This window comes from Scylla paramamosain, chromosome 7, assembly GCF_035594125.1.
Source record: "Scylla paramamosain isolate STU-SP2022 chromosome 7, ASM3559412v1, whole genome shotgun sequence".
In the NCBI taxonomy this organism is placed as follows: Eukaryota; Metazoa; Arthropoda; class Malacostraca; order Decapoda; family Portunidae; genus Scylla; species Scylla paramamosain.
The window spans coordinates 28,425,616-28,438,115 of NC_087157.1; positions in this window are offsets into that span (position 1 = coordinate 28,425,616).

Sequence of the window (12,500 nt, forward strand, 5' to 3'; positions counted from 1 at the left end):
ATGGCAACACTGTGAGAATGCAATGTTTTACTTGCCTCGGGATTTACATGAGACAGTGGGCGTAAGGCGAGGAAGGACCAGGACAAAAAAAATTCAGCGGCAACCTGCCTTTATTCCTCACACGGGCGAGGCGTGTTTTCCTGGAAACACAGGATTCTCAGAACACACAGCACTCATTCCGCTTGTGTGTTCAGTATTTCTGGAGATCAGTGTTGCGTCCGTGCACTCACCTTGATGCTCCTGCTCCAACTCCAGCCATGCACCGCCTCTCACCTGTGGACAAGAAACTCTCATTAATCTAAGGAAAGTGATATATACTAGTTGTTTACGTTTTTGTTTAAAAATACATACGGTGGTACTAATATTATTATTATTATTATTATTATTATTAGTAGTAGTAGTAGTAGTAGTAGTAGTAGTAGTAGTAGTTACTGCTGCTGCTGTTGTTATTGTTGAGATAGTAGTAGTAGTAGTAGCAGTAGTAGTAGTAGTAGTAGTAGTAGTAGTAGTAGTAGTAGTAGTAGTAGTAGTAGTAGTAGTAGTAGTAGTAGTAGTAGTAGTAGTAGTAGTAGTAGCAGTAGTAGTAGTAGTAGTAGTAGTAGTAGTAGTAGTAGTAGTAGTAGTAGTAGTAGTAGTAGTAGTAGTAGTAGTAGTAGTTACTGCTGCTGCTGTTGTTATTGTTGAGATAGTAGTAGTAGTAGTAGTATCCAACACGTTGACCAGGGCAGCTTCACACCTCTGGTCTTCACCACATCTGGCGGGATGGGCTCCAAGGCTCAGTGCTTCTACTCAAGACTAGCCGACCTAATGGCAGAAAAGAAGCACCAGCCAAGGAGCCATGTCGTCGCATGGATGAGGTGCCGTCTCTCATTCTCCCTCCTCAGATCTGCCCTCCTGTGTCTCAGGGGGACAAGGCATTCCACTCCCATACCTGCAGACTTAGGAGGCCTCGACTGCGAGGCTACAGTGGTGGAGAGTGGCATAAGAGTAGATAGAGTAGAGGTAGAATGAATTTATAGTTAACAACTAATGTGTATATTATAGAGTATTAGATATGGTTGGATGCCACAGTCATTAGCGGGAGCTGGGGCTAATGACCTCCAAGTAATGGAGCCCCTAATTGACATATCAATAAACATGGGGTGGAGGTATTATTCTTTGTAGTAGTAGTAGTAAAAAAAAGTAGTAGTAGTAGTAGTAGTAGTAGTAGTAGTAGTAGTAGTAGTAGTAGTAGTAGTAGTAGTAGTAGTAGTAGTAGTAGTAGTAGCAGCAGCAGCAGCAGCAGCAGCAGCAGCAGCAGCAGCAGCAGCAGCAGCAGCAGCAGCAGCAGCAGCAGCAGTAGTAGTATGAGTAGAGTATGAGTAGAGTATTAGATATGGTTGGATGCCACAGTCATTAGCGAGAGCTGGGGCTAATGACCTCCAAGTAATGGAGCCCCTAATTGACACATCAATAAACATCGGGTGGAGGTATTAGTAGTAGGTTATTATAAAAAAAAAAGTAGTAGTAGTAGTAGTAGTAGTAGTAGTAGTAGTAGTAGTAGTAGTAGTAGTAGTAGTAGTAGTAGTACCAGCAACAGCAACAGCAGAAGCAGAAAAAATAAGGCAATTGTCCAGAATTTGTTATTCTTTCAAAAGCATCAACAACAACCAAACACTAATTAATCCGTAAACAAAAAGGGGTGCAAGAAATACAATAAATTTAAAAAACCTACAATATACAAAGAATAATAACAACTACACCTGACCATGAACAGCAGACGATAGAAGAAATGAGTACACATCATTATCTGTCAATCCTTTCTCACCAGGGGACTACAACACATCTCTCACATGTATACAGCCATGCCCAGTGATCAAGTAACATACCACCAACCTTCCCCTTAATCTTACATCCTCTGACCTGCTACAAATCTATCAAGTATCAGGTTTCGTAAGGATGCTGTCATGAAATGAGGTGCCCCCATTTCCTGAAGGCAAGGAAGTTAATCACAAATAAACAAACGCTGTTAGCCGCGGATTGCAGGCAAGACATTTATCAAGACTGCGTTTGAAAGTCTCAACGGTGTTGCAGTCTATCACGTCTCGAGGAAGCCCATTCCATAGATTTACTACTCGATGAAAAAAAAAAAAATTGATTTGTGAGAGTTGAAGGATTTAACAACAATTTTGCAACCGGTTTGCTCGCGTGTAATTTGAAGAGTCTATCCTGAATATTTTACTGCAGTCCATGTTATCAATGCCTTTAATGATTTTAAACACCTGTATTAAGTCGCCTCTTAGTCCTTCTTTGTGTTAATGGGAAAATATTTCATTCTTTAAGACGCTCTTCGTATGATTTGTTTCTTAGGCTTGGTATCATTTTTGTTACTCTACGCTGAACTCTTTCTAATTTATCAATGTCTTTCTGGTAGTAGGGGCACCCATGCTTGAACACAATATTCCAAAATGGGACGGACTAAAGAGTTATACAAAGTGAGGATTGAATCCTTAGATTTATATTCAAAGGATGTGTCGATTAAGCCAATTACTTTATTCGCTTTCTTCACGACTTCTGAACATTGTTGGCTAGCTTTTAAGCTACTCGATATTGTCACTCCTAAATCAATTTCACTGTCAACACTTTTAAGTTGGGTACCATTTAAAATATAATTTGCTTTCTCGTTTCTGTACCCTATGTGAAGCACTTTGCACTTACTGGCATTAAAACTCATTTGCCACGTTTGGCCCCCTCTGTCAGTTTATCTAGATTTTTCTTCATTTCAATTACTTGTTCGTTAGGGACTACGGAATTCGCTATTTTGGTGCCATCAGCAAACTCCGATATTATACTAGTAACACTCTTATCTATGTTGTTAATATAAACGAGGACGAGAACAGATCCTAAGACTGATCCCTTTGGCACCAAGACTGATCCCTGTGGTACCAGAGAGAGAGAGAGAGAGAGAGAGAGAGAGAGAGAGAGAGAGAGAGAGAGAGAGAGAGAGAGAGAGAGAGAGAGAGAGAGAGAGAGAGAGAGAGAGAGAGAGAGAGAGAGTGTGTGTGTGTGCTATGAATATCCTTCATTTGTTTTTAAACCGAGTGGGTCTCCAGAGGCAGTCAAGAGTCAACACTTAAATTATTCAAGTTCGTCGTGCACTACTTTTGATGAATCTTTAAAACCTCTGTTTCGAGCATCACCATGTGTGTGTGTGTGTGTGTGTGTGTGTGTGTGTGTGTGTGTGTGTGTGTGTGTGTGTGTGTGTGTGTGTGCACTGAAGTTCTATCATCCATTCGCACTGACAGATATTTCCCATTCTTACCGTGATAATAATAATAATAATAATAATAATAATAATAATAATAATAATAATAATAATAATAATAATAAACATTACAGAGTTAAAAATCTCTCTCTCTCTCTCTCTCTCTCTCTCTCTCTCTCTCTCTCTCTCTCTCTCTCTCTCTCTCTCTCTCTCTCTCTCTCAGATATCTTTCAGGGTTCGGAAAGACGGAAATGTGGAGGGGAAGGCGAAAGATTTGGGATGAAAGGAAAGGAGTAGCGGGGAGGTAAAAACACGGGTCACCTAGAAACGGAAGAGACGTATGGCGTAGAAAGATGGAGACCTGGCTGACCTCCGCAGAGATAGGAGAGGTGAGGGGAGACGGTAAAGGGATTTTGGAAGCAGGACGTGAGATTAGGGAAGGCAAGGACACGGTGTCACTGGAAAGGAAAAGGTGGAGAGATAGGGTGAGAAAAAGAGAAAAGGGGAAGAGGGAAAAGGTGTAGATAAAAAAGCAGTTATCCACTCTATCTTCCTATTAACTGCGCTTAGAGAGAGAGAGAGAGAGAGAGAGAGAGAGAGAGAGAGAGAGAGAGAGAGAGAGAGAGAGAGAGAGTAGTCATCCTATATCCTTTGACTCATCCTTCTTATTGTCTTTAAGCGAGTGAGCTGTGTGTAATCTTCACTTCTGCTGAAACCCGAGGAGGAGGAGGAAGAGGAGGAGGATACACTTCTCAAGGATAACTATGCCAACAATGATATCTTTGTGCTCTTCTCCTTTTCCTTCTCCGTGCTTCTCTGTTAATTCTCCCTTCCTCCTCTTTCAAGTCTCGCCTCCCTCTCGGCCAGCCAGTCTGTCTGTGTCTGCAGGAACTGTCACCGGTCAGCTTTACCTGGACATCAGAACAATGCGTGGGAAGCCTTCGTCAGATGAAATATCCCGAAGGTGCAGTATTTCAGAGACCTGAAGGGTAGACTGGACACTCGAAGCAGATTGCAGCACGTGGATAACTGACGAGGCGCTTGGAGGGAGAGGTTCCATCCCCGCACTGGAAGTGTTAACAGGCAAGAGTAAGGAATGTCTTGTTGTCTTTTAAGGGTTAGCGTAAGGGACGGAAGGTATGGATGTTGAAGGACCGTATATTTTAAAAGTTTCTGCGTTTTGTTTCCACTGCTTTTAACAGGCTGTTGTAAAAGTTACTGGAGTTTTTGTAGGTTTTTCTCATAGTTAGGCTGTTTAATATGGATTCTAGATCAATGACGGGGAGAAAAAAAAAAAACCTATAGATTCTCTGTGATACTTGAAAATAGTCCTTATGTGAAAAGACAGAGTTTAAAAACGCGGCTCCCAAATCCTTAAACAAAACAGGAAAATCTCACTTATCCATATCTATATTGTTTTTTCAGCTGTTTTGTTATCATTATGTCATCATCGAATAGAAATTACCTTTACATGCGGAACGCATCAGTTGTCCATATTCAGGTTAGATTGTCTTCAGTGTTATGTTATTTTTTATAATTTTATTATCCTCGAATAAAAACTCTCAGCCTTCCACTCCGCTTCTCGTATTCACGTCTGTACACTTCCTTCCTAACATCTTGATGGCGACACCGACCTAGTGACAGTTACTTTGTATACGTATTTTACATTTCCCCTTTTCGTTTTTTTTATTTATTTATTTTATTTTTTTATGCAGTGTACGCATCCTTGATACGTCCTATGTATTACCGAGTGTGTGTGCGTGTGTGTGCGAGAGAGGGAGAGTGAATGTGTCCCACCCTTTGAAGTCGGACGTGGGCGCAATTCACCACCAGCACAACGGCGTGAGTCCTGCGATTACCCCACAGGCTGCCGGAGAGTTCTTACCTCACCGGAGCGAGTTATTGAAGCGCCGCACACAAAGGACTGTTTTTCTTTCTCTTCGCCCTCCCGTTCCCGCCGCTCCTCCCGCCCCTTCCCTCGCTCCTCTCCGCTGCCTTTGGTGTGGAGGAAGCCGATCTGTTGTCGGGTTTTCCTCTCGTTGTTTCACGTCAGGAAACAATATCTTCTGCAGCGCTGTGAGAGGGGAGGGGGAAGGGGTGGTAAACATGACCTGAATGGAGGGTAAAGGCTTTAGAAGGAGGAGGAGGAAGAGGAGGAGGAAGAGGAGGAGGAGGAGGAGGAGGAGGAGGAGGAGGAGGAGGAGAAGGAGGAGGAGGAGAAGGAGGAGGAGGAGGAGGAGGAGGAGGACAGGGCAAGGCTGATGCGAAAGATGCAGCGGTAATCCAAGATGCACTTTGCGACAGCTCTGAGGCGGCTAAGGCGGCGGTCGATGATAAAAGACATCAGGAACACTCACTTGGGAAAGACTGTAAAAGATTGCTACTTTTTTTTTTATTATTCTAATAGCTTATTTTAGATGTCAAAAAGGCCTGCCTGCCTGCCTCTCTCTCTCTCTCTCTCTCTCTCTCTCTCTCTCTCTCTCTCTCTCTCTCTCTCTCTCTCTCTCTCTCTCTCTCTCTCTCTCTCTCTCTCTCTCTCCTGCCAATTACGTAACTGAAACACAAAGAAAACCCACTTTGATTTTTATTCCTTTACTCTATCACCGCGACGTACACAAAGACAACAAAGTCTTATTTTCTCTCTCTCTCTCTCTCTCTCTCTCTCTCTCTCTCTCTCTCTCTCTCTCTCTCTCTCTCTCTCTCTCTCTCTGCCTTTCACTTTCTTTCTTTTATTAAGAGGTTTCACGTTTCTACTACTGTGTTGTGACTCGGGAATATTACCAGACGAACCTTGAGGACTAAACATCATTGTTCAGCGAGGGAAGGAGTTTTCAGGTGTACTCGAGATCTCCTTTGTAATGTCTGGAAACAGCGACGCTTCTTTTTTTTTCTCTCTCTGCTTGTTGTTTCAATTCTTATCGTGTTTCCAATTATGTAAAGTGGCGACGACGACGACGATGACGACGACGACGACAACGACGACGAAGATGGAATGAGTCGTTGTTAGATTTCTGGCTTTTGTTATTGTTGTTGTGAAGACGATGGTGGTGGTGGTGGTGGTCGTATTGTCCGTGACGGCAATGAATACACTAGAGTGGGTGGGACAGATGCGGAGAGGACATGGATTAGTCATTAGACGTTGCAGAAGGTAATTCCAGATTCAAATGAGTATAAAAGAACATCCTTCCTTTGAGATGCATTGTCATTAGTTCATTTCAGATCTCTCTCTCTCTCTCTCTCTCTCTCTCTCTCTCTCTCTCTCTCTCTCTCTCTCTCTCTCTCTCTCTCTCTCTCTCTCTCTCTCTCTCTCTCTCTCTCTCTCTCTCTCTCTCTCTCTCTCTCTCTCACCTGTCTTCATTTTGTCCTCTATTAAGTAAAGTCTTCCACAGTTATGTCCTACCTCGACATGGAAACATACACTTTTTATATAGCATTTTAAAACGCTGAAGACAATTTCATGAATATATTCTCATCTTTAAATTTACAGAAACTTCCGTATATATATATATATATATATATATATATATATATATATATATATATATATATATATATATATATATATATATATATATATATATATATATATATATATATATATAAAGATTTCATTTTCATTACTATAATTATTGCTATAAAAAAAAAAACAATAATATATTTTACAGTACAAGATCATGTTCATAGCACCTGAGGGATTCACAAAAATCTAACACGTTTTCCATTTAAAGGCAGCCTGTTTCGTGATTCCCTCCTGCGTTTTGATCCTCAGGCGTGAAATTCATTACTAAAAGAAAGAACGAATAGATTTAGTACATCTATAATCAGTAGCTTTACGTACAAAAAAAAAAAACTATTTCAATAGAAGATTGGCTACTTTGAAGCTTTATGCATTGCTTATGAATATTTAACTAGCGATGCTACAGGTATGCTCTAGAGAGAATGAAAGTATGTACTTGAAGCCTGGACACACACACACACACACACACACACACACACACACACACACACACACACATCCAACCTCTGTATAGTCAGCTTCATCCAGCTCTCCGTCTGTCTATCTGTAACTTGGTAACTCTTTCCGTTTCTTCTGAGACATTAATGAAAAAAAAAAAAAACATTTTTTTTTCCCTCCACTACCGTGCATCATCTCCTTTGGCGTCTCAAATTTTAACCCAGCACCATCACCATCAAGAGTATAATCTACAACATTAATTAGAATTCCAAGGATCATCATACATTTCCCAGCACCGCCTTCAAGACCAAAGTATAAAGTACTCAATAATTTTTCCTTCGACACTCCTTGGCTCACGAATCCCACGCCAGGAGATGAAAGACAAACGTGACAAATTGCCTTAGTTAACCTTTCTGTTACTTTCTACTCATTCCCTTGTGATCAGTGCGCGATGTGTGTGTGTGTGTGTGTGTGTGTATGTGTGTGTGTGTGTGTGTGTGTGTGTGTGTGTGTGTGTGTGTGTGTGTGTGTGTGTGTGTGTGTGTGTGTGTGTGTGTGTGGTGTGTGTTTGTGTGTGTGTGTGGTGTGTGTGTGTGTGTGTGTGTGTGTGTGTGTGTGTGTGTGTGTGTGTGTGTGTGTGTCTGTATGTGTGTGGAGAACGGCTGTAAGAGTGACTGGAAATTTTTTGAAGAACCACTATAACGCTATGATGAAAGTGAAAAGGGTTCATGTCTTCAGGCGTCGACAAAAAAAAAAAAAAAAGAAACGAAAAATTAAAAAAAAAGCAAAGTCGAGGAGGAGATGGATTAGATGAACCACAAGAGGAGGAGGAGGAGGAGGAGGAGGAGGAGGAGGAGGAGGAGGAGGAGGAGGAAGCGGAGAAGGAATATAAAGAGGAGTATAAATGTAATGAGGAGGACGCTGGAGAGAGAGAGAGAGAGAGAGAGAGAGAGAGAGAGAGAGAGAGAGAGAGAGAGAGAGAGAGAGAGAGAGAGAGAGATATCTTTCAAATCGATTCATTCATCTCTACCTATCCAGCTCTCTCTCTCTCTCTCTCTCTCTCTCTCTCTCTCTCTCTCTCTCTTCTCTCTCTCTCTCTCTCTCTCTCTCTCTTTCCCTTCTTTATGCAGGAATAGCAAAAGAGTATTGGGCGCAGGAAGACGAATAAGTCGCCCTAATACTGACGCTGCTTATCTGTCTGCCTCTTTGCGTGTCCATCTGTCTGTCTGTATGTCTCTCTTGGGAGGCAGGTGGCGGCTATCTTGTTTCCTGCCGCGGCTACAATGAATTTATTTATCCTTTTCCCTGTTCCACCTGCGGATGCTCCTGCTCCTTCTCTTTCCTACTCCTCCTCCTTTCGTCTTTCTTAGGATTTTACCTTCGTATGAGAGAGGAGAGGAGAGAGAGAGAGAGAGAGAGAGAGGAGAGAGAGAGAGAGAGAGAGGAGAGAGAGAGAGAGAGAGAGAGAGAGAGAGAGAGAGAGAGAGAGAGAGAGAGAGAGAGAGAGAGAACAACACACACACACACATCAATTTAAAATTGAAACTCAAAAAGATAATCCATAATTAATCTATAAAAGATCTTTTTCAAATAATGCCATGGAAAGATTTCAGCCATGAATCTGGGAACATAGACCAGTCACCTATTATGACATCAAATTGTTCTACTGAATCCTACAAATTGTTCTTACAGCGCTTTAATGAAGTATTCCAGAAACATTTCCCAGTTAAGCAAAACCATATAAGACAGAAGTCAACTACATCCTTACATCACTCAGGCCTTGAAAATCAGTATTAAGGAGAAGCACAGATTGGAGAGATTAGCTAGTAAGTGGCGTATAACCTTCAGACAAATATATCGTTCTTATTGACAAGTATCTTAAGAGCAGCCAAAAATAAATAAGGGATAAATTAAAAGAAATTCAAGGTAACCCAAAATCACACTGGAATTCAATTCATGAAATTCTTGGTAGAAATACAATGAAATTTAATAAGCATTCAATGAATGAAATCCTCCTAGTGACAATATTACAGACCAATTTAATAATAATTTTCTAAGTTCAGCCAACGTCAATATACTCGCATCTAGCAGTGATCATATTCATTCGCATGTTCAATATTTAAACGATCCTGTTTCCTTTTTCCATGTATTTGTACCCAAGAACGGTGATGAAAACACGCAAAATTCTAAAAACCCTTAAGCATTCCGCTCCAAGACGTGATGACATTCCACCTAAATTATTGCAACACACCTCAGACGTAACTTCCACTCTATTGACACACATAATAAATCTCTGATTTAAAACAGGAACATTAACCGACAACCTTAAAAGAGCAAAATTAACACCTATACATAAATCTGGTACCAAGACGGGCATTAAAGATTACTGGCCAATTTCAATTCTGCCAACATTCAGTAAATTATGTGAAAAAAAAAAAAAAAACTATGATAATTCGTATGGTAATGTATCTTGAGAATAACTATTTAATTTCAGAAAGTCAACATGGATTCCGTTCTAACTATTCTACGAAATTTGTTACTGAATTATACACATATCTAGAAGGAAAATTTTACGCCATAAGAGTTTACATAGATTTCTCAAAAGCGTTCGATTCCCTTGACCATAACATACTGATTGACAAGTTACATCTCATAGGCATTAAAGGTGTTTCCCAAACAACTATTCAAGAGCTATATTAGTAAAAATTCACAATCTGTATACTGCAATTCTATTTATTCACACTCAAAAACTATTAGTAAAGGAGTACCATAAGTATCTATATTAGAGCCTCTTCTTTTTATATTGTACATTAATGACATAACTAATGCAAGCAAAAAATTAAATTTGCATTGTATGATGATGACACCAGTCTTCTGTTATCTGATAAATATATAGCTTCATTACATCTAAATCCAAGTCTTGAATTAAATAAAGTAAATAACTGAATTGAATGTAACAAACTAAAAATTAACATTGCAAAGACTTTTTTTTTTCAAAATCGTTCACTTAAGAATATAATGGCTTCTCTTGTTTTAAGTGTTGAAGTAATACAACGTGTGCAACATACTAAATATCTTGGGATTCACATTGATGAAAAATTTAAACTGTTGTCATCATATAAACGAGGTTAGTATAAAACTATTGAAAATATGTCGTATGTTATATAGAGTTCGTCATCAACTAACAACCGAGTCAATGACAAGCATTTATCATACTTGATGCTACCCACACCTCACTTACTATGCAGCGATATGGGCCCTGTACATGGCCATCCATCTTAAACAAAATAACAGTGTCCCAAAATACAATCATCAGATTTTTTTTTTGATAAATTTGAATCTACAAGCCATGACTATTATCTATTAAGTCTTCTTAATTTTCAAATTCATTATAAAGTACCTTGTTATATTATCAATGTTTACAAATGTAAAAACTTTCCCAGGAAATCAAGTATTTAAACTGATACAAAATATACGTAACACTCGAGGTCATAATGTAAACTTTCAGTGTCCACAGCTCCGTACTGCACTTTTCGACAATAATGTTTCATGTGCTGGTCCACAGCTATGGAACTCCCTACCTTTACATATAAAAAAATATATATCATCCTGCTAGTATCTCTCAATAAAAAAAAATAAAAAAAGTATATCATTATAAATGTTGAACTATCATTATTATTATTATTATTATTATTATTACTATTATTATTATTATTATTATTATTATTATTATTATTATTATTATTATTATTATTATCATTATTATTATTATTATCATTATTATTATTAAATGATTATTTTTATTAGGAAAAATATTGCAGTGATATATATATATATATATATATATATATATATATATATAATATATATATATATATATATATATAATATATATATATATATATATATATATATATATATATATATATATATATATATATATATATATATATATATATATATATATATAAAACTTTTTTTTTCTTTTTTTCTAACATTTAATTATGTGTTATTAGCATGTATATCTAAAGTATCTATTAATATTATTCACTTTTCTCTTTGTTGTTTTGTAATGACAGATTATTAAAATTTATTTGAATCAGTTTGCCTGTACTCGTGGATTTAATAATCCTAAAAATAATATCGTCTGTCAGAGAGCTTCTGCTCGACAGGCCTTGCCTTATGCTGCTAATTGATAGCATATATATATATATATATATATATATATATATATATATATATATATATATATATATATATATATATATATATTTATATATATATATATATATATATATATATATATATATATATATATATATATATATATATATATATGATAACATATATATAATTTGTAATTTGTAAATGGCAATACACTATTTTACTTAATTAATTACTTACACACACACACACACACACACACACACACACACACACACACACACACACACACACACACGTTTCCTTTCCATCATCTTTCGTTCCTTCCACACAATCTGTTCCATCAATTCACTATGTAACAAATTTAACTTTTGTCTTGTCCTTGGCCCCAAACCATCATTTTCCAGTTACGTCCACCTAAACAAAATAGAGAGAGAAAAAAAAGTTATTTTAATCCTAAAGCTTTGCTTTTGTGGTTAGGATAATGAATTTACATTTTTTTGCCTTATTTCATTATAAATATTATAATTATTATAATTATAATATATAATTATAATTATAATTATATATTATATTATAATTATATTATTATTATTTGCAAAAATCTCAATTACTTATCTAACTGCTTTTGAAATGTTGCAAATAAGTTAAAATAATGAAATAAAGAATACAAAGTGGTTCTAAAGATTTTAAAATTTAGTAAGACCATTCTTCAACTGATCAGATCTAGCAAGAAATTTCTCATATTTTAAAAAGGATTTGCTTACATTTCAGAAATCTTCTCAAATCTTCCTGAATGTTCTACCAGACACTTATAGAAGTTTCTAAAACATTTTAGAACATACTATTCAATGTAAGCATTTCCAGAATATTTTACAACTTTCTAGAATACAGTAGAAATATGTAGGAGTATCAAGAATTTTCTAGAATCTACAAGGAATTTTGTAGAATAATCCAAAATATTCTAAAGTAGGTTCAAGAATATTCTAGAAAGATTAAGAACATTCCGAAACACATTCTAGAAAGACTAAGAATATTCTAGAGTACTGATTGACAATATAAAAGTAAGGGCTTGCAGACCACCAATCTGTTCTGTTTTGGCTGCCTGAGAAGACACATCACAAGAAGTGAAATGGC